This window comes from Callospermophilus lateralis, chromosome 1 (assembly GCF_048772815.1).
Source record: "Callospermophilus lateralis isolate mCalLat2 chromosome 1, mCalLat2.hap1, whole genome shotgun sequence".
NCBI classification, from domain to species: Eukaryota; Metazoa; Chordata; class Mammalia; order Rodentia; family Sciuridae; genus Callospermophilus; species Callospermophilus lateralis.
The window spans coordinates 50,280,195-50,305,357 of NC_135305.1; positions in this window are offsets into that span (position 1 = coordinate 50,280,195).

A 25,163-nucleotide genomic window follows, 5' to 3' on the forward strand; every position below is an offset into this window, starting at 1 on the left:
TAGTTAGTCAGAAAATACCTACAATATAATTGATATTAAAGTTGAATCTTGATAAATAAAAAGAAGTTTGCCCAGAAGACAAGGATAATGAGAGCATTAAATAAAAATAAGAATATGGTGATTTACTTAGGCCAGCTTGATATTGCCATTTGATACAGTGGAGAGTTTTATTCCAAAATTTTTGTAATTATATTTTGAACAAACAACTTAATATAAAAATTTCACAATGATATATTTTATTTTAAGGAAAATATCTGAAGTTTCCTTTGGAAAAAAACAATGTAATTTTCTATATAAGACAGTTAAATCATACCAATCTTTTCTCTTTTTATATTTACTTCTCTGAAATGTGCAGAATCAATATAAAGTCATATTATAAGAGTTGAAATGTGGGGTGCAAAATTCTACTAGGGAAACGATACTGATACGTCAGGATTGGATAAATGCAAGTTAGAATTACAAAGCTATTATTATACTTTCTTGTAGGGGATTTTAGCCTTTTAGACAAAGCCAGAAATGACATTGGTGGACAGTAGAGTATGCATATTTTCTTATTCAATTATGTTCTTATATATTCACATTTTCTAAAATAATTTTTAAGAAAAATATTTGGACTTTTGATAAAATTTTAAATAATTACCTGTTTTTATTTCTTGATAGTATGTGTTCTATCCTCCATAAAAAGAGTCAAGATAAGAAAAATTATTTTTAAAACAAAAAATCAGCAGTTTAGAATAAGACTGAATAATAATGTTTGAGAAAACATACCTTTGAAATGAAACTGATTTTATTTTTTATTGGGAGAGCTGATAGAAAAATCTTTAGTCATATATTAAAACTACAAACATGTATTTCCATATTTTTTAATAAAGATATACATATAACTATAATCCTAATGCAAACCCACTCTGACCTTTATATTATTAAAAGTTATATGTAATATAAAGATTTTCTTCTTTACCACTTGATTATGAAAATATAGTGAAAAAACTAGCATTGCTAATAGGAAAATTTTCAACTTTAATCTCAAAGGAAATTTTACTATTTTTTAAAAATGTAGATGGGCTATTTTTAATACAACAACATTTTACATAATATAAAAAAGCAATACTATTATATATTGTAATAACTTATAAAAACTACACAGCAACATCTATTATAAGGGATTTTTCTCAGTCACTAAATGGAAATATATGAATTGCACCTACCCAACTCATCAACTTCTACAAGACTTATGAATGAGAAGTTTTGTTTTAGGGTAATCCATCATCTGGGAAATAAGTTTGGAATCCATATCTTTTCAGATTTGGGTTGAACAAGGATAGAAATTGTACAAGATGGTTGTTACATAAGGATGGCTATCTGAACACCATATGCTAGGGACTAGTAAGTAGTAATATTTGAAACTGAATTCACTATCTTCTCTCTCAAAATCAAATATCCTTCATGGTATCGCCATTCTATTTACTCAGGTATGACAGTTTTGTATGTTATTGAATCTATCTCACATTTGTTTCCACCTCAAAAGAGTTGCCAATTCTTGCCTATTCTCTCTTTGTATTATTCTCAAACTACCTTACTCTGTTCATTATCAATGTTGACAACTTAATTTAGCCACAGTATATTACACTGAGACTACTGCAGTAGCATTCAGTTTTCCCATCCTGTGTATTATCTACCCTAAATGTTTATAAAACCTGACAAATTTTTATAGTTTGTATCTGGAATGTCCCCCAAAGTCTCATGTGTTAGTCTTGGTTCCAATGTAGCAATATTTGGAAGTAGGAATTGTGGGAAATGATTGGTTCCTAAGGATTCTGAGCTCATCAATGGGCTAATACATTGAGGAATTCACATTAAATGAATTAGAAATCTGATTGTATTCTTGGGTGGTGGTGGAAATGACAGGAGGTCAGAACTTGGGGATTGTGTCTTGTTCCTGCTGCCTTCCTCTGTCCTTCTGTTTCATGGCTTCCATAAGCTGAGCGGCTTTCCTCCATCATGTCTTTCCGCCATAATGTTATCCCTCCCCTTAGAACCAAAGCAATGGAGCCAGCCAGTCTTGGTCTGAAACTTCTGAGATCATAAGCCCATATAAAATTCTTCTCCTCAGTTGTTTGTCAGCTATTTGGGGTAGAGCAATAAAAACCTGTCTTAACACATGAATGGATCCTTCCAAAATAGGACACAAATTGTGTCACAATGATAGCTTCTAAAAGTCTTTATAGTAGATCCAATTTCCCTAATTGATCATCTCATAAAACATGTTCAGAATATAACTTTCTGTGTTTTACTCTGCTGGTCTCTCATGGACCACCAACCAGCTGAAATATTATCTTTTCCTTCATTATAGCTGACCATTTGTTTCCAATCGCATTTCCTTAGTCTTATCATTTCTACCACTTAGTATAACATTCACTGGCAATGAAGTATCTTACTATCCTTTCTACTGTTCAAGGTCCAACCTGTATGACATATAGCTATTGTTAATTCTATTATCCAAATGTAATGTATTCTTGGCTGAAATTCACAATCTGCTTTGTGTTTTTTCTTAATGTGTTTAGAGCAAGATCAATCTCTGTCTGATAGATTTTAACATTGCTGGTATCTTTTGCAGAGTATTTTGCTTATTGTGAGCACTCAATAAATACTAGAATTGATTTTTAAATACCAATAAAAATACTCATGGGGGAAAAAGAAACGTCATAAGCAACGAATAATCAATTGCTGAAACCATACAGCCAAACTGTGTCAGCTTTGTGACTCCTGAGACAAGAAGAGGTCTTTAAACTTCTTGAGCTTTTGTTTTTCCATGTACTGTTCTGTGTGGTATTCTCCAGATCTCTACCACACCGGACCATGACAGCTTGTTAAATAGTCATTGACTTGATTTGTGGTATAAAGTGGCTTATATAGGGATAGTAAGTCAATAAACTTAGAATTGTGACAACAGATAACACAAATAGTTCCTGATTTCCTCATGTATTTTGTGAAATATCTATCATCTATTTATCTATATACATCAAAAAGTCTGCCCTTTCATTTCTACCAGAGAAAAATTCAGAAAATTATTGATGTTAATGGTTTGCACATGAGACTCCTGATTAAGTAATTGCCTTCCCTTGATTTTCCATACACAGAAATAAATGAAAACTGGGCTGGAATTGTTGCTCAGTGGTAGAGCACTTGCTTGGCATGTGTGAGGTATTGTGTTCAACCCTCAGCACCACATAAAAATCAATACATAAAACAAAAGTATTGCATCCATCTACAACTAAAAAAATTTTAAAAAAAGAAATAAATGAAAACTAAGATGTTCCATATATGTAATCCTCTTCCAGACCTCTGAATAACAGTAGACCTAATATAAAGTTATTATTTACTCATCTATTCTAATAAAATTCATAACTAGACTAAGGAAGAGTTGTAACAAATTCTAATTTAAGAATAAAAATTCTAATTATTTTCACACATTTCTTGAATTGTAAAGGTATCAGAATAAAAATGTAGTACAGATTAAAGTAATGAAAAAGTTCAAATAAAAATAAACATAAACACTACTTCTGTTGTATGATTAGATAATTCTATTCAGAAGCATCTCTAGGTATAATAGTATTTGTTGTCCTGACATTCAACATTTTTTGACAGAGCATATATTCTTTCAATAATTTTATTTTTTAATTGATACAGCATTTGTACATGTTTAAGGGGTAAGTATCATAACTCAATAGTGTATAAAATGTGTTATGATCCAATCAGGGTAACTACTGTTTCCAATTCCAAACATGTATCTTTTCTATGTGTTGGGTTGGGAAACTTCAATTCCTTCTTTTTAGTTATTTTTATATATACTATAAATTGTTGTAGATTATACGTACTCTACTGTGCTCTAGAACTAATTCCTCCTAGATAAGTATATTTTTATACTAAGGATTTGTCTTTTATTGTCCCCTCTACCCTATTCTTCCAAGACTCCAGTGATCACTATTCTACTCTTTTTTTTTCTCTACAAGTGAGTGAGAACATGTGATACTTGTCTTTCTATGCCTGGTTTACTTCTTTTAGTAAGATGTTCTTCGGTTCCTTCCACCTTGCCACAAATAACAGGAGTCCATTCTTATTTTATGGCTGAATTCCATCATGTACATATCTTATGTACATATTCCACATTGTCTTTATCCATTCATTCATTTGAGGATACCTAGAATAATCCATATCCTGACTCCTGTAATAGTATTGAAATAAACATGGAGGTGCAGGTATCTTTTTGACATGGGAATTTTATTTCCTTTGAATATATACCCAGTTGTAGAATTCTTGGTCATAATTTATTTCTATTTTTAGTTTTTTGAGGAATCTCCATCTGTTTTCCAGAGTGGCTGTAATAATTTATATTTCTACCAGTCAGTTTGTAAGAGTTACGGCTTCTCTGCATCTTTGCCAGCACTTGCTATTTTTTTCGATGATATCTCATTATGGTTTTGATTTGAGTTTCCCTGATGACTAGTGATGTTGAATATTTTTTCATGTATTTGTTGGATATTTATATGTTCTTTGAGAAATGCAGATTCAAATTATTTGCACATTTTATAATCAAATTTTTATGTTAAGTTTTTTGAGTTTCTTATATACGTTGGACATTAATATAAGTTGGATAAATAGTTATAAATTGAAGCTATTTTCTCCCAATCTTCTGCTTTCCTTTTCACTCTTCTGAATTTTTCCTTGCTTTTGAGAAGATTTGTAACTTGATATAATTTCACTTGTCTGTTTTTCTTTTGCTAACTGTGCTTTGTGGCTTTTATCTGAGAGATATTTGTCTGTACCAATTACTTGACATGTTTGCCCCACATTCCCCTCTTGTAGCGTCATAGATTCAGGTCTTAAATTTAGGTCTCTGATCCACTCTGAGTTGATTTTTATGCAAGGAGATTTAGGGATCAAGTTTTATTCCTAAGGATTTGTCTTTTATTTGTCCTGTATGTGAATATCTAGTTTATACAGCACCATTATTTGAAGAAACTGTCCTTTTCCCAGTATATGTTCTGTTGAAAACCAGTCAGCTGTATATAAATGGATTAATATCCAGGCTTCTCTGCTCTCTTCCATTAGTCTATAAGTCTATTATTTTTTTGCCAGTACCAAGATGTTTTGGTTACTATAGCTTTGTATTGTATTTCTAAATCAATTATCATGAAGTCTCTCTCTCTCTCTCTCTCTCTCTCTCTCTCTCTCTGTCTCTCTCTCTCTCCTCTTAAGATTTCTTGAGCTACTTGGAATTTAGGTTCTGTGGTTCCATATACGTTTTAGGATTTTTAAAATATATGTCTATAAAGAAAGTCATTGGTATTTTGATGGAGACCTACATTGGATCTATGAGACTCTAGAGAGAACTCAACCTTTAAGATTAATGACTGGCTAATCATGAAGCAGAAGAATCTACAATCTGATACTTTGCTTTTGTGTGCTCCATCTCCCATCACTTTTAGTCACTACTACCTGTTATCTCTGCTTCCAGGCTTCTTGTAAAATTAAAATATATACTCATAGAAATAGAGAGGTTTTGTTTTTCTCACAATAAAATCAAATTTTATTTATTTAATTTGCATCCAAAATCCTGAGGTATTAATTTTTTAACTCTTATTTCTCATACATGGAATGATCAAATTGACCATTCCTTATTTTTTGTTCTTTTTTATGGATCCCTAAAATACATGATCATTTTTTAAATTTTTATTTTTATTTTTTGGATTATAAAAACTATAATTTTATTTTGCCAGACAACATGCAATCTATATATTTTTATTTTTTATTGATTTTTATTTTTATGACATCAAATTTCAGAAGTATGTAAGGATTCTTTTACCTCACTGAGAGTTGGTTTGCTTTATGAAACCCTACCCTCCTACATACATTATTCACTTTGTGTACAGAAGGACATTTCCCTATGTAACAACAACACAAAGCATCAAAATAAATAAACTAAAAACGATATATTACAACCACTCAAGTCTCATACTACATTGAAGTTTTGCCAGATTCTCTAAAGTGTCCTTTTTAAGGAAAGAATCTAGTTAAGAATCCTGTTACCTTTAGCTGTCATGTGTTTTTAGGTTCTTTCTTTCTTGAAGTTACTTGGTGTTTCTTTGAGTCTCATTTCTTTGGAATTTTTGAAGATTACAGGCATTTCATATAGAGAGTGTCCCTTAATGTAGGTTTGTGTGGTGTTTCCATGGCAGGGATGTCACAAGAGGGACTGTATGTCTTTATTGTTTATAGTCAGGTGGCTCCTGATTTTGATTTGTATGATTATTAATAATATCCACTTTTATCTTTTAATTAAGATGTTAGAAACATGACCTCTTTCCTATATGTTATTTTGTAATCAATCTATATTTGAAGTCATACAAATATTTCTTGCAAATCTTTTAATTAATTAATACTTACTATACCACAGACACTTGGTACCCTCTTTTATTCAATTGGCCCTACCAGTATTTGTATTAAAGTTCAAATTGTGCTGGATTCATCATGTAGAAACTCCTTCAAGCTAGCTCCCCTGAATTTTCACGTCTCCATCATTTTTCAGCATTTTTCTTTGCTTTTGACAAGATGGCATGCAATCTCATGTTATACAACTTACATTGCCCTAGATATTATATCAGTTATTTGTTCAAAAAGCCTGTATCCTTTAATGGAAACTATATTTAGAAACCAGTCTCTATCTATTAGTTGTACCTTCTTGCTGTTGGTGTATAACATCTCCCACTTTCAGTGAAACAGACATAGAATATGTTCATGTTTATACATGATATATGCATACATGCCTGTCCTTTACAGCTATGATCATACCTTATGTATGTATCTTATTGTGTAAGTACAAGAATGGAAGGAAGAAAGTAATGAAGGAAGGAAAGAAAGCAGAAAATAAGTGCGAGGGAGAGGAAAACAAAACTGACTTTGTGCCAATACTCCAACAAGTATTTCGGTTTTTTTTTTGTTTTTTTACTTTAATAAATATAACCCCCTATCTGACGAAACAAAGCCTGTCTTCCATTTTTCTTAATGATCTAGTTTGTATCTGGAATGTTCCCTAAAAAGCTCATGTGTTGGAGGCTTGGTCCTCAGTGCAACAAGGTTAAAAGGTGGAGGATTTTGGGAAGTGATTGGATCATAAGGACTCTGACCTCATCAGTGGATTAATCTCCTTGATGGATTAATAATTTGATGACACTTGTGGGAGGTGGAAACTATGGGAGGTGGAACCTAGCTGGAGAGAGTGGGTCTTGGGAGAGGATTTTTGGAGAACATATCGTGTACCCAGCCTCTTTCCTCCCACCTTGCCTTCCTGCTTCCTGACTGTCATGAGCTGGGAAACTTTTCTCTGCCATGATCTTCTGCCATAATAATGTTCTATCTCTCCTGAGAACTAAAATAATGGACCCAGCTAACCATGGATTGAAACTGCTGAAACCATGAGCCAAAATAAATCTTTCCTTCCTAAATTGTTTTACTCAGGTATTTGTAACTATGCTGAAAAACTAATATAATTTATTTGTCTTAATTCCACTTTGCTAATAAATTTCCTGCCATCCTGTGCTCAGCTACCGCTACCTCATGAACACACCTGTCTTTCTCTTGGTGCTCTTACATTGTCAGGTTCCCTCCCATGTGGGTATTCCCTTAACCTTATTGAACTTTTTAATCTTTTTGTTTTCAAATTCACATTTAAAATTAACACATAAAATTGTGTGCAATTATCATGTGCAACATAATGGTTTAAATTATAAATATAGTATGTCCTCCATGTCCACAGCCATAGATAAAATCAACCACAGATTGAAAATATTTAGGAAAAAAAACTTGTGTGTACCAAATCTGTACAGATATTTTATTTATTTATTTAATATTTATTTATTTATTTACTTATTTAATTTTTAGTGTAAGGGATTGAACTAAGGATCTGGCATTCTAGGAAAGTGTATCTCTGAGCTACACACCCCTCCCTGTATAGATTTGCTTTCCTAAATGTTGCAACATAACACCAATTTAGGCAGTATTTGAATGCTATTATCAGTAATTTAGAGATGATTTAAAATGTATGAGAAAAGATGCATAGGTTATATGTAAATACTACATATTTTGTATAATGAACTTGAGCATCTGCAAAGTTTGGTATTTGTGAGGTGTCCTGAAGTTGGTTCCCTATTGATACTAAAAGACTCAGCATTTCAATCTTATATGGAATGAAAAGGTTGACCTCATAGAAACTGAGGAGAATAGTAGTTCCCTATTGGGCTTAGATATTCTTGCCTTTCTATACCTTTACACAGACACCCTTTTCATGTCTTCAAAAGTTCACACTTAATAGCTGACTTAGGAGAAATGCTCATATGTGAATTAATATATGTTTGAGGAAGGCTACAGGTGATATAAATTCTGAATCAATGAAAATCAAGAAACTAGTAGATATATATACATCTCCAAATTTATATGCTACAATATGTGAATAGAAACCTATTGCAACTAGACTTGTTTCTTATATTACTCTTGGCACGAAGTATAAACACTCTTCCTGTTATACTTCCCATTCTCCTACAAGGCTCATTTCACTCTTTTTTGCCTGTTCAAATGCAACTTTTCTTCCAGTCAACTCATCTACCCTGATTTTCACACTTATGCTGGGTATAGACATGCTTCCCACTCTGAAAGACCTCTGGTATGACTCAAAAAAAATATTTTAAAGTATGCAGTCATTTAAAGCTCTCTTTCTATGAACAAATGAAGCACTTAGCAGCAGTATCATTTATTGAATGTGTGACTGTTAATTGTTGCTTTCATTTATTTCTTTTTAAATCTCTTATCGTCCTGGTTATTCCATAAACTCTTTGTGAGCATGAATCCTGTATAATATTTTGTTATATTTCATACAGATCAAAGAATTTTGCTTTATAGTGATGGGACCCTTGGAATACTAATAAATGAAGTGAACAAATGATTATAGTCATAGGTTTTGGTGTTGTAAAATAAATTGCTGATTCTCACTTGAAAGTTGTTTGAGGATATTTTTAAAAACTAAGATTTCCCAAGATGATATTTTAACAAATTTTCCACAGAGTGAGTAGTTGCTGCTTTTTGTATGTAAGAGAAGAATTATCTTAGAAACATCTTGGAAATATGGTAACATTTGAAGTAAGAAGCCAAAGGTAAAAGTCATTGTGCTAGTACCGAAGACATCTATTGGTATATTGCTTTTACAGAAATCTATATGTAGGTTCATTGTACCCACTTAAAAACTTTGACAAATAATTATGCAGATGTGAATAGGAGAAAAATATAAGGAAAAACTTCTGTCATCAACATGACTATCTCTCTGAAACAATGTTCTGGAATTAAATTGATAGTTTAAATACCCAAACTCCAGAATATAAGGAAAATAAAATGGAAGAATTAAAAAATTGACTTCAAGAACTTATTGAAACTACTTCAGAAATTGTGTGCTAACTTCAGTGAAAATTTCAGAGTTAACATGGAGAGCTTATTGATCTGAATGTAATGGGAGAGAAAAGAATCGGATCAATGAATATATTGAGTTTTACTCAGCTTTACCTTGCTAACAATATATTTAAACATTAAGAAAATACATTTGTAGGTTTCTGGACTTGTTTACAAACCAAAATTGATTGCATCATCAAATGAAAATTCTAGAAAACAAAGTTATCTAAATTAACAGATACATGGAGTTCATTTTGCTGCTTCCCTAGGTTTTCTCTTAAGATTTGCAGTTATTATCATTTTATTCTCTCATACTTCATCTATGTACTATCACAAAAACAGTGTAAAATAAAAATTAGCAAAAAATTTGATAGCTGAAATATCAGAAGAACAGGCAGTAAATAATCTGTGGCAATGTTTGTTAGTTTATTGATCTGGAAAATGATAATATTGCAAGGAAACCAGGATACAAGTGCTTGCAGAGGCCTGCAGGTAAAAGCACTAAAGCATGTGGAAAATAGGAGAAGGCTCAAAGGAAATTGCTATTGCTCAAATGAGGTCTTGAAGAAGAGAGCTCTACATGGCATAAGGAACAAATAACCCAAAAGTGCTGAAGTATAAACAAAATTTGTGTCAAACTAGAGAATACTGGGGGGGATCAAACTGAGATCTTATGATCTTATAAGATCTTATAAACTCAGTTTATATGTGAAGATCTATGATCTATGTAAAGTAAAAATTAGCAAAAATCTATGGTCTTCACATATAAACTGAGATTATAAGAACTAAAATAAAACTGATTGCATTCATTGAAACATAGTTATGGAATGTGCCAGATTGTAATATAAGCTCTGAAAATACTTCATTTAAAAGATGTTTTCTTCATGGAGTTTACACACCACCATTCCAGAAGAAGACACAGAGAATAAAATGTTGACTAATCCAATAGTAGAGGTACTCTGGAGAAACATAAAACATAAATAGTGAATGAGAGGATTGGGAAGGTGCACTGAAAGGATTATGGTAATTAGGCAAGTTGTCACTGATCATGTGACACTTGAGCAGAGATAATCATTGGAGATAAAAGAGCAAGATGGGGGACATGAAGAAGATCATGCCACACACGGATGTCAGTAAGCTCAATAGGTCTGAGGAAGCATTTCTACTGCATTCAGGAAATATTGAGTTCTGTCTTCTGTTCCCTAAGTTGAGTGAACATGTCATATATTCATGTGTCAGATAATATCACATATAATACTTCAAATATTTATTTAACAGCAGTTATGGACAAGTACTATAATAGATGAGGAAGAATTCTCTTTAAGGCAATTGACAATAAAATATAATGAATGGTAAAAATCTCTCTCCATTCACTCACATGTGGGCACACACACACACACACACACACACACACACACACACAAGCACATACGTACACACATACACAAATGCAGGAAAAAGTTAATTTTATATTTTTTTCTCTGAAATGGGAAAATTTTAAACAACTTTTGTATATAAGACAATATTAAGAGAAGTCATAATCTCCAAAGATCATAATTTCCAAAGATCAATGCATCTTAAATTGTTATAATATCTAAACGCTGATAGTATCTACAGGAATCCATCTTCCATCTTAAATTCCACACAGTTGTTCATCTATCAAAGCACTCCCAATATAGCTCTTAGCTAATTTTTCCTTAAATCAATAAAAATATCATGAAGAATAGAAAATTCAGTTTTTAATATTATTTATCTTACTATGGCTAACCTGAATTTTATTAAGCAACATGAAGACATACAGAAGGCATATACCAATATAAATTTTAAAAAGTCCTTTCATTAGAACTTAGATGATGACAAGGATTTCAAATGAGCATAATTTTTGATATGTTAATAATGAATTTAATAAGAAGAATTGAATCTCAATAGTCTGCAGCTTTTGAATTAACTTAGAAAACAAATGGTGCTCACACTCTTTACTCTGAACTCCATGAAGACTTTTGTCTTGACCCTCTGAGGTCAGACTGATTAAATAGCTTGTGCATCTCCACTAGGGATACCCACAGCTTTGTCTGATGTAAATGAATAGTTTGTGCCTGAACTGAAACCTGAATTCTTCGGTGGAGAGTTTTATTTCTTACCCTCAGTGGTTACATCAGGTACTATTAGAAATGAAAAAAATAGGAAAAGGAAAACAACTCACCAAAAAAAAAATAAATAAATAATATATATATATATATATATATATATAAATGCCATGTGTATATGTGTGTACCAAACTTTAAAATAATATGTATGCTTGTCAATTTTGGTGTGTCCATAACCCTTATCAGAGAGATTACTGATCACTAAATGCACAGATATGTAGAATTTTAATGCACCAATTTTAAAAATCAAAGTTTATATATGTTAATGCATAAAAACAGAATTGTTTATAAGTAACTTATTAACTATAGTCAAGAATATTTATAAAAATTATAATAAAGTGTTTTTTTTACATTAGACCTGAAAATAGAACTGAATACCTTGATTTGGTAGTATTACAAAAGATTTAATTCAAAAGATGCCTCTTTGCTCTTTTTTATAATAATACTTAATATTTTATAGGTATTGCTATATTCTGAGTCCTCCAAAGTATTCCCTTGAGTCAAGGTATTCTACTTATATCCTGTCTTTCAGGTGGTAGACATTACATTTATTGCAATTGAACATCTTCTTCCTGCAAACATGCATTTTTTTTCATATGATATTTCCATTCTGACACCTGCAAGCTATTAAGTATGGGGATTTTATAGTGTCTGAAAGAGATAACAGTGTCTAGGTTTCTTGTCAAGCAAGGGCTTGTATTTATAGCAGGCTAGATTAAATAAAAATTGACTTCAGTGCCTTTTTGTGAGGCTTCTATAATGACAATAAAAGATGTGAGAACTGGATAGGTTTTAATGTTGTACATAAGACGACTACAAAATAGGAAATTTATTGTCCATCAGCATAGAGAAATAGTGATACAGAAGAAGAATAAGGAAAATAAGTGTGGCAATTAGTCAGCTCACTCCACCCTTGTAAATATTGCATCTTATATTTCATTTGGTGATTTACCTAGCTTTGCATTGTCTTCTCCAAAGTAGAGCATTTGTGCAGTCTGTTTCATTGCAGTAGTCTCATCATGCAATTATTGTCATTGATTTCATTCCAAATCTAGGAATTATTCAGTCAATAATGAAGGAATTAATAATGTCTTCCTTGGTGATTCTTGCACATATGTGTGAGAAGACATGTTAATTAAGGTACAAAAAAAAACCCACTCAATTTTATAGTTAAAATTCAAATAATTTAAAAACATTCCCTTAACTCCAATGTTGGGTGATGGAATACAAAAGAGGAACCTTTTGAAGACATGAACTCAGTTGTTAAAGCTGGAATAGGATTCATATAAAAAATATCACATTGTGTGCCTTTAAAATGTTTGATCAATACCTGTCAATAAAAACTCTTACTGTTATATTCTGTTTAACTGAGTTACCATGGAAATTTTTCATGTTTCATCTTCTCAACTTCAGCTTGTATTTATTTTTGATCTTCTCTGTCACCTGGTTTTCACAAAGAGGTCTTTGTTTAAACATAGAATACCAAGGTGCCAGTAACCTTGCTTGAATTTTTTTCAAAACAAACAAAAAAAATAATGCACAACTAATTATTCTTTTCATAGTAGAAAAAACTTTTGATAGGAAGATGACTACCTCTACTCATTGTGTATTGTTTTCAATGGAAACTGAGATTAAGTAGTCATAATATTGTATAATTACCTAGAAACACATGTATAGTAGAAATCACTGTCATATTTAGTACAAATATCTGATTTCCATGCTGATGTTTACTTCTCCGACTAATTTATCAAATACTAATTGTGCTGACCCTATTAGACAGGTATTTCACTTATTGCTGGCTATAAAGTGGCAAATAAAACAAAAAATCTTCTGTCTCATGGATCTTATAGTTCTATAGTAATCAAAATGGATGAATAGATGAATAAATGGATCAAGCAAACAATGGAAACATAATGATATAAAAGATAAGGAAGAAACATTCTGTAGAACGCATTAGCATTTTTAGTAAATGCTATAAAATTACTGCTTTTCTGTTGCAAAACAACAATGTTTTTACTCTCAAGAATATTTTATCACACAATTATATTTCATGAAAATCAGATCTTTATACTTTAATTTTCATCACCAATATGCTATGATTTTCTAAAATTACCAGTAATTTACATGACTTTTTGAATTTCCAAGTAGAACCTATGATTTAAACCCCAGTTATATTTTTATTTGCTTAAATATAGTGGATGGAAATGCTTGTATAAATCATTTAATTCTTACTTTCTTTATACAAATCTCCTCTGGAAACCAGGTTTTCTTGTTTCTTTTTTGTATTGTCTTTCATTTTTCCACAGCACATAGTACATGCCAATTAGTCGAATCTATCTCTGAGCAAGTTTTCTGATGTGTAAGCAATCATGCAACTTGAACAAATCCTTAAGCATAGTCACATGTATAACCTCAGATGTCTAAGTTGCATCCATAATATATTTGGTAATGATGACACATCTTTCCAATTTCTCTTTTTCTTTCCTTTTGTTTTTGGTACCAGAGATTGAATGCATTGGCTCTTAACCACTGAACCATATTCCCAGCATCCTCCCTTTTTTGTATTTTATTTTTTGACTGGTCCTCCCTAAGTTGCTGAGGCTGGCTTTGAACTTAAGATCCTCCTGCTTCAGCCTCCAGAGAAGCTTGAATAACAGGCATGCATCATTGTGCCTAGTTTGAACTTCTTTTTTGTAGGTCTGCAAGTGGGCTGTTGTTAAATGTAGATTTTGCTTAATCAGATATAAATATGAGTTATGGAAGCCAGATTCATAACTTTTCAGGTAAGATGGCATATCTGATATCATTATGTAATACATATGTTTATACAAATTTATTCTCACTCATATATATATATATATATATATATATATATATATATATATATATATATATATATATATATATATACACAAAAAAAAGATTACAGAAAGGAATGAATATTTTAAATTCAAAGAAGACAAATATACTTCATTAATCTTGATAATGTAGCAGGTACTTTTCAAACATATTCTGTTTATTGATTTCTAAAAAAAGAAGGCAAAAGAAAAAAGGTTTAATAGTTTCAGAGAATATTAGATATGTTATATTTGAAAATACTCTGTGGAACATCAGAATAAATTGAAGAAGTATACATTTGTCTACCCCTAGTTGCATGGCAGAGCTCATATTTTTGTTCTAAATTAAGATAAAGAAATCAGGGTTTTACCTGGTGTCTGAAGTAAGTGAATATCTATTTGAAAAGAAGGTATCTAAGGATAGAAATTAGTGAATCAATGACAGACTGGGTTGGTAAAAGGAAATGAATGATGGTGAGATAAATATTTACTAATGAGATTTTTAAATTCTATTTTAAAAAGAAATCTACCTTTAAAAAAGGGGAAGGAGAAGGATAAAGAAAGAAAACAACTGGATCTACTTTGTTTTAGGATTCACCTTGAACCCAAACCTGCCAAAATTCAGGTCGGATTTTTAACTTCCCAAAACATAACATAGTAAATGTATGTTGATTTAAGCTAAATCTATGGTAATTTGATGTGGCAGCACTAGGAAACAAAATGATCACCTTTTACAGTGCTTGTGTGTGTGTGTGTGTGTGTGTGTGTGTGTCTGTGTGTATGTGTGTACGGACATGCATACACACAAGAGAATTGCTCTCTAGTATTATTTACCTTCTGCCTGAAGAACTTCCTTTAATATTTATAATGTTGCCCAGAAAAAAAAGAATTATATAACTTGTTGCTTTTCTGGAATTTATTTTTTAAACTTGATCTTTGAAAAATAGCTTTGTTGGATATAGAATTTCTTGGATGAGTATTTTTCTTTGAGCATTTTGAATGTGGTTACCATCACCTTCTGGTTTCCACTGTTTTTGAAGACAGTCAGATGTTCATCTTATTGTTCTTTACGTGAAAAGGAAGAGTTGTTTCTTTTTTCTCTTAACCTTGTTGCTTTCAACATATTCTCTTTGTCTTTACATATTTTAGCTATAATATTTCTGGGCATGATTCTCTCTCCATTTATCCTATTGGAGTTCATTGAACTTCCTGAAATTAATGGTTTTTAGCAAATTTGGGAAGATATATATATATATATATATATAGGACTTTTATTATTTGCACAAATTTATTGACTATAAATTCTATATTTTCCATATATTACTTCAATAAATTCAGGAAATGGTTTGAAAGCTTTTTGATTTAAAATGTTTTATTCCCCTAGTGGTTTTTTTTAAAAAATTTTATTTGTTCTATTTAGTTATAGATGACAGTAGAAAGTATTTTGACACATCATACATAAATGAAGAACTTCTCATTCTTCTGTTTGTACATGATGTAGAATCACATAGGTTGTGTAGTCATATAGTACATAGATTAATAAGGTCCTATTCATTCTGCTATCCTTCCTATCCCTATGCCCCCTCCCATCCCTTCATTCTCCTCTATCGAATCTAAAGTAACTCTCTTCTTCTCTAGCCACCAACCCCTCCTCTTATTGTGAATTAATTAATTTCTATGTATCAGAGAAAACATATGGCCTTCAGTTTTTGGGGATTGGCCTATTTTGCTTAATGAAAAGCCATAATTTCATTCTTCTTTAAGACTGAGTAATATTCCATTGTGTATATATATATCACATTTTCTTTATCCATTCATCTGTTGAAGGACATGACACCTAGGTTCATTCCATAGTTTTGGTATGGTGAGCTGAGCCACTATAATCACTGATGTGGCTGCATCACAATAGTATGCTGATTTTGAGTCCTTTTGGTATAAATCGGGGAGTGGAATAACTGGGTCAAATGGTGGATCAATTTCATGTTTTCTGAAGAATATCCTATCACTTTTTATAACAGTTATATCAGCCATTATATTTTTTAAAAATTTTCCACTCCTTTCTTCTCCTTATAGTGTAATTATGTGTATATCTATGAACTTTTTGGTATTACACATTCCTCTTAATATCTGTTGATTTTTGTAAACTGGTTTCAAAGTCACTATTTCTTTACTCTTACTACACAAATATACTGTTGGCATCCTCCAGTAAATTTTTCACTTTGATGGTTGAAAATTTTCATTTTGTGCTTTACAACATCAGAACTTTTATTTTTTCTTTATTTTTATTATTTCTACTTTCTTATTCATATTGTTTAGTGATGAGTCACAATCATCATACATTCCTTTATTTTTTATGCAAGATTTGTAATTCTCTTTTGAAGACTTAGGTAATGAAGGCTTTCATTTGGGTATTTAAGGGGCAATTTTTCTGTTTTCTGCTTGTTTTTGTGTATGAGTTACAATTCCTTATTTCATTGTATGCCTCATAATTTTTGGTTGAAAACTGGAAATTCTTGATTATATAGTATAGAAACTCTACAGACTGATTTTGACCCCAGTCTTCTGTCTTAGTTTTGTTTATGTGTAAAATTTTGCAACCATTTGGGTCAGAGTCTGCTTTTCAGAGGGTTGAATCTTAAATGCAAGTACTGTTCTTCTTCTTTCTCACCCCTCAGCAACTAGAGGAGATTTGTTTGAGCTATTATGTACCATCTTTTCCTCAGTTGTTATGTTATTTTTCTAGCTGTTTGTCTTTAGGATTATCATACCTAGCCACTAGATTCCACTACTTGTCAGCTGCTAGCACAGTGGTTTTCAAGCATGATCTGGAGCATAAATTTAGGATCTTTGATAGGATTAACATTTAAGGCAATATATGAGGGTTATTCCGATCCAGGAAAATTCCATTTAGTTATGTATTTTCTGGTTTCTCTGTTAAAATTCTAGCTGATCCACCATTTTATTTGCTGCCATCATGTAGCTAACATTCTTCCCTTAATTGCTCATGATGAAAATCTCATTATTTTCAATAAAACCCTTCAGATTCAACTCACTTATAATTCCTTCTAAATAAATTACTATCTCTTAGGAAAACAGAGTTTGCATTCTCTGACTTCATCTTTTGGATAGAATCTTTTGCCACTGTTCTGGGGTTCAGGGCAGGAGGAATAGTCTGATGCTCTTGAAGTGATATTCCAGTGCTGCAGGGAGGGTATTGGGTAAGGGTATTAGTTTCTAGTATTTTCCTCCTTCTTTTCCTATCTTGGAATCTCCACCCTATGTCAAAAGCAGTGCAAATGTAGTGCAGTGTTTTCAGTCTGTTATTCCTGCAATACATCTTTTACACTAAGCAGGATAAAAATAAGAGAGCCCATTATCATTTAGCTGCTCTTACCCGAAATAGATATACAACATGGAGGTAATTGAGAATCAAGTTGGTGAGTTGTCCATCCTGACATGCCCCTAGATTAGGAGTTGAGAAATTCACATGTTCTTGGTTGAGGGAGTTTAGAGTAGAAGTTTCCTCCTGATGGACATGAGGGTAGGAGGGTGGAGTCCCAGCTCAAATTGTTCTTAACAAGATTCAGTGGATTTTCCATAAATGCATTTTTATGGGTTTACTATATACTATTGGGACAATTTTACAAATTTCAAATAATTGAATATTTTTATAATTTTTATTTGCCGTGGCTGTTTTCTTGGGAAGAGGCTCCATGGAGATCTGCTCACAATCTGTCCAGAATTGACATCCCTAATGTGAAGTTTCTTGAATGTAGGTCATTTAATATAAAGCTACATCCTGAGGGTCATTTTGTGTTATATAAGAAACAGTTGGAAGGACTTCAGGCTAGTGGGGCAGAAAGATATGAAAGATTCTGGAGAAATCTGTAAAATCATGAGTAAAAACTAAATGATCTCATAGAATAGAGCACAAGATTATATTCTAATGAAGATCCCACCAGGGTACATCCATATTCAGTACTCATGTTTGCTTGAGAAAAGAATAGAGTGATAAATAGCTATGTTCAGTAGAATAGGCTTAAACAAATGACATTGAAAATTCGTATTTCCTAGGATGAAAGGACCAAACATATATTGCTATTCATAAGACCGTATTATTTTGGCTGTAACATGTCTTTTTTAAAAATACCTTTAATTCGCTTTCTGCTATGATTAAGTGATCATCTATTGTTTCTGTGTCCAAACTCTGTTATGTACTATTGAAATGATATGTATAGTAAATAGCAGAAAGTTGATGTTAAATGCATTCTTATTACATTGTGCTGAATAGAAAGCATAATAAATGCTTTTTCCTGACATTTTTATAATAGGAAATAGTAGCAAAATACACAAAAATTATTCCTGTCCACTATTTAATAAAATGTGGTCTTTATTCTAGCTTTTCTGTTATAAACCTGGAGTTAATTGTAATTAATGTAAATTGGTCATTTACTCAGTTCTTTTCAAATGTGGAAACCTCTGTTTATACATTTGTCATTAAGTACTCAGCTACTGAATAAAAATCATTAGGATAACCTGAAGTAACAAATCTAAGGGAAGCTTTGGCAAGTGATTGTCAATCAAATATCAATGACTACAAAGAAATCTGATTACTTACCTTTGTTTAATTTTCCCTGATTTTATGCTTTCTCATGTGCCATAGGATTTACCTCATTCTTCAAATGTACCTTCTTTTGTACATAATGAAGGTCTTTAAACTAGGATTTCAAGTTGAGTGTTTGGTTCCAAAGAATTTTGCAAAATGATGACATTTATCATTTCAAATATATGTTGTTGAACTATACATTTAACAAGAAGTATCCCAGTAGCCAGAGCAAAATAATTCAGCATTCCCAAGTGCCTAATTGTATGTGAATGTTTAGCCACTCTACTTTGTTATATGATGTTTACAGTCACTGAGGAAGTAATTTCAAGATATAAGATTACATTACTAGGCATTTTTGTAATAATTAATTTTTACTTTCTTATTTGGGAAATTAGGATTTTTTTGTTTGTTTATTGTTTTGTTTGCAGTCTTTAACTTTCCCTTTGAATTGTTTTGTCTGGAGTCCTGGGTAAAAGGCTCTCATAATATTCTGTAAGCAAATGTAAGCCCTGTGTTATTTTTTTTTTCTATCATCAGTGCTTTTGTTTTGCTATAGAGTACTCTTACTTGCTCAGAATAAGTTCCAAGATCCCAATAGATGCCAGAAACCACAGATAGTACCAATTCATATCTAAAAGTTTTTTCCTGTACATGTATACATGCATAAATTTAATCTCCTTTCCATTTTTAACTAACAACATATCACACTGCTGTCACAATTTTTGCAGTTACGTAGAACAGCTAAACTAGCACAAATTTCCTTTCTTTACAGTTTCTCAGATAATAATTTTTACCATAGATCTCAGTACCCTCACCACATTTTTTCCCTTATTATGTCAAAAGTTTTGACATTTTCACTTAAATGAAGTAATTTATGGCTTTTCTTTGGTATTTCTGAATATCTAGCATCATGACTTTTACAACTTGGGGCCATTATTAAGTTAGGGTCACTTTCTAATACCACAGTAGTGAATTCCGTGACAGAGGTGGCTAAGTGGCTGGCAGGTAGGTGGTGACTAAAGAGAAGATTCATGGGCAGAGTGACGATTCCAGTCTCAGTTGTGATGAAGCAGTAAAGCAGGATTTCACTGTGTTCCTCAGAGCAGGGTGCCATCTGGAATTCACACAATGTTCGTTTTTGGAATTTTCCATTTGATATTTTCAGACGACTATTGGTCATGGCTGACTGAAGCTATGGAAAGTGAAACTGCAGATAGGGAGGACAACTGTCCCAGCCCCTGGGTTTTGCTGCTGTTGTTTGCTCATTTTGCATTTGTTCCTAATGTATCTTTTTTATTCTGAACTGGGTTCCAAAGCTGTTTACCATCCGTATTTCTCTAATCACACATTTTCATTCTATTATATTTCTTTATTGACTGTTTTCCTTGCTCTCTTCTACCCTCTATTTCCCTTTTTTTCTTCTTCCCTTCCTTTTCTCTTTCTAATTGTCTTTGTTTCTTTTCCTTTTTTTCCCTCTTTCTTTCTTCATAGTTAACTTTACAAACTCTCAAATTTACCTCTCAAATATTACAACATCTTCAATTCACCCCCAAAGGGCAATGTCCTTCTCTCTTCTATGATTGACTTTTGTAATTCTTTTTATTTCCAGCAAACTTTCTTTGAACCAACTCGACTTGAAGCTCTCTAGGACACTATTAATATATATTACAGAAAAAATACTCTTGGCATATAAGTTCATAAATTTTACTAATATATGCCCTAGTAATCACAATCCAGAAGAACATGAAGTAATTCCAAAAGAAACACTAATTCTTTGGGAAGCTTTAAATACAGATTTATGTTACAGATAATAGACTATTCTAATCCTTTATATTTTTCATTAATATATCCTTTTATAAAGAAACTAATTTTGTCAGAAAGTTGAAATTGGGAATATAAAAATTATCATGTTGTTAATATATATATATATATAAATATATATGTATGCATGTATATGTGTGTGTTGTGCTATATAGTAATTTGTCTTTGATTGTCATTGCTTATTTATGCTTTTTGCTTAATCATTCTTAGAATTTTTATGAATTTTATTATTCTGTTCACGTTGATTTTTCAGGCTGTCTTTATTACCTCAAAGCCTTTTCTTCTCGTGAATTTTTTTCTTGGAGATTTTGTGTGTTTGGAGCAGAGCTTTAAACTTTTACAATTGGTTAAATTACATTTTTTCACAAAGAATATACGCCTATGTAATCAGTAACTAGGTCAATAAATAAAATCTTACCTGATTTTCAGAAGCCCACCTATGCCATGATAATTTCCTCATTTTTAACATTAATGTTCAGTTTCATTTCTTTTACTTCTCTACAAATGTGTATATGCAGTATTATTTTTCTGAATCTGTGGTTTTTTTTGAAACTTAAACATCATAATAAGATTAATGCAACCTATTTTAATGTGATTGATATTTGTTTATTCTCATTTTTACATAGTGTAATTACTATATATATATATATATATATACATATATGTATATATATATATATATATATATATATATATATATATATATATATTTAGACATATGCAACATCCCAGTATTAACACCCTTAGAAGAAAAAATTTTGGAAAATAAGGAAGCAACATTCACTAGTCCTGAACTCACCTTTGTTTGTAATATGCACATTCAAGGCAACAACACAAGTAGAGACATATCACAGGACTTCAGCACAACTGTGATAGTGGTCAGGTGCTTAGGTTTTGGTCTCCAATCTAGCTGTGTCCACATAAAATTTCAGGAGAAGGAAAATGGAAGAAAGTGAATAAACCAATAAAAAATAGAAAAAACAAGCTAATTAAAAATAACGAATAAGGAAACATGATATACCTTACATAAAAAGCATATTAGTAGGATCATAATGAATTGCTCTATTGTTTTTACCTAAGAAAAGTGATTCACTTACAGTCTTCAGAATTACTTTAAAAAATTGAGATTTAAGTATGAAATATCAAGTTTGTAAGTCACATTTTTCATTCATGATTTGCTTCTAAACGGGCTATGCTTCAAAGTGGTGCCATTAAGGTATTGACAATAAAGCTTGGAAACAAGGGGGAGACCAAGAGGTGATTTTCGGGGAATCAAGAGTGAATCTCTGTGGTAAAACACTTTTACAATAATCCTCCAAACATTATGAGTTTTACTTTCCCTATAAAAAATAAAATTCAATTAAAATATATTACTTGAAAGTCTACCATATGTCGGGAACAATGCTATGTTATTGTACTCTGATAATGTTAGTATTATTTGTGGAATCTTAGCAGAAAATTAACTTATTTACTCTCAGGATATTTTATAATCAAAAATTAAAAATTAATGTACTATTGTAATACAGTTGTATAACTGCTTTTTAAAAAATACTAGATAGAAGGCGGGCAACAAGATTAAAATTAAAAATACTATTGTATCACTGATTTTAAAAGGACTTTATTAAGGAAGTAAATAATAGGCTAATTTTTGAAAAAGATTCTAACTTTATGTTATTAAATATTTGAAACACAATACTATTTCAACTCAAAATTTACTATTGGTTTTGCTCCAGCTAATTTTTTGGTTATGTACCTATGCCTGTATTTTAATTAAAGTTGTTAAGATGCTTACAACATGCATCCAGTTTTTGTTGAGGCATGCAGCTCATCCCACAATTTTTATTCTTTGCCTTTAATAATGTTTATATTCTTGTTACTGATACCTTAATAACTCCTTTCTTTCCATCATGTTGATAGTAGGCATAGTAATATTTGAGTAATGATAGGCTCAAAGAAGGAACTGAAATACCTCTCATGATTCCCACATAGGTGTTGGGATCATGATGCCAGAAACTGATTTAATTCCCTTAAATTCATTTAAATGTCATTTATTACTTACAAAGCAGAAAAATGCTTAGTGAATGCTGGCGCATTGAAGTTCTTTTTTCATTCATTTTTTTTTATCCTTAGAGATTAAGCTTTATCTATATCTCAGTTCCATCAATCACAAAATTCATTGGCATTTTTGTGAAATTCCCTGCTATTACCAATGACAGTTTTTTCCCCCTTAGGGAATTTTAGCAATTACAACCTCTCTAATAGAAGCAATTGTAAAATCACTAGAATCTTTAAAATGAAACTGTTGGCAGTTTGAAGCAGCGATGGATGTAAAGTATGGCTGTAGGAAGGTTTTCAGGGATGCTATAAAGGCCTGGGGCAATGGTCTTAGAGAATTATCAAGATCACAGCTGGGATTCTAACAACTGAAATGGATAATAAATGGACTTTTAGAACCCTCTGGTGTCTCTTACTATTTTATCTTAAATTCTAGAATAGAATAGAATCTATAATTTTATAGTAGTTATCTTAGGTACAGATCTAGCAAAAATAATATAAGTGAATAAGAGAATAGATGAGCAATTCCTTTTCTTGGATTGGGTATATTTCAAAACATTGCCTTTTTTTTCACATCTTGGAATTTTCTCTTTTAGAACCACATTTTGAGGGGTTTTGATGAAAAAGATAATGGTTTTTATCCATGTGGGTGTGTGAATGTGTGTGTATATGTGTGTATGCATGTTGAGAGAGGAAGATACTACCATTAAAACTGTGTTGCATTGTAAAATCATGGATACATGGAATTTTTCTTTATAATCTAGTATATAAACCATCTGTGGAATGTCGTGTATGTAATGGGAAAAGTACATTTTGTGGTTTCATCTAATTTTTAAACCTCTAAGATGAACATACTGTTGCCCAATGTTATGGTTTAGATAGGAGGTGTCCCCCTCTTATGTGAGAGACAATGCAAGAAACTTGAGAGGTGAAAGAATTTGGTTATCAGAGCCTTAATCTAATCAGTGCATTAATCCAATGATAGGGATGGAATGGGTGGTAACTCTAGGCAGGAGGGTGTGGCTGGAGTAGGTAGGTCACTGGGGGTATGCCTTTGAGGTTTATATTTTGTCCCTGGTGAGCAGAGTTTCTCACTGCTTTCTTGTTGCCATATTTGAGCTGTTTGTTTTTTTTTTCTTTCTTTCAGGCTCTTCCACAATGATGTTCTGTTTCACCTCAGGCAATAGAGTCAGCCATCTGAAACCATGAGCCAAATAAACTTTTCCTCCTCTAAAATTGTTCTTATCAGGTCTTTTGGTCACAGTGATAAAAAAGCTGACTAAAACACAGCCTTCCTATCCTTACTAATTTTTTGTCTACCTGATCTAGCAAGGGCTAAAATCTCCTGCTGCGATTATTTATTTGTTCATTGTCCCTTGTAATTTTGCAATCCTGATCAATGTCATTTGATGTCAAAAATTAAAATTCTTATAGTTTGCTGATGAATTTAACCTTCGATTATCATAAAGTGATTCTCTTTTGTTAGAAATTCTTTTGGTCTTATATTAATAGTGGAATGTCAGAGTTCTCTTGGTTAGTATTAGAGTGGACTTTCTCTTTTTACTTTCAATTAAACATGAATTTACCACAGGGTATCTAGGCGCCCGTGATCTCCTCTACATACAAAAGAGAAGAAATCTTTATCCTCTACCTTCTTCCAGAAGTATGGAGAGCTGGCATAGCCCAGGGTCTTCTCTACACCATGATGACAATATGGAAGTTTCCAGTCTCTATAGTACCAACAGGCACATATTGTCCTGGTCCCCTGTGACAACCTGGTATTAGTAGGTGATGTGAAGCATTGAGACCTTAAATATGACCAAAATGAGAAGGACATGAATAAGACAGTCCTAAGCTGATGTTGAGGGACCGATAAGACTGAGGCTATGAAGTTAATTTTCCCTCAAGGATCTGCTGACAGAACTCCAGGGAGAAAATTGCAGAGCTTCATCCAAAGACTGGAGTTCCCTGAGGGCTGGGCCCTGGGGGGAAAACCAACTGCTCTAGACATGGAAAAGGAAGTTAAATATATGAAATTGACTCTTTAAAGATTTATGAGATTGAATTTGTCTATTCCTCCCACATTCCACCCCCTACCCCACTGTGAATCAGCCTTCTTATATCAGAGAAACTATTTGGCATTTGGTTTTTTGAAATTTGTTAACTTCACTTAACATTATCTTCTCTAGCTCCTTCCATTTA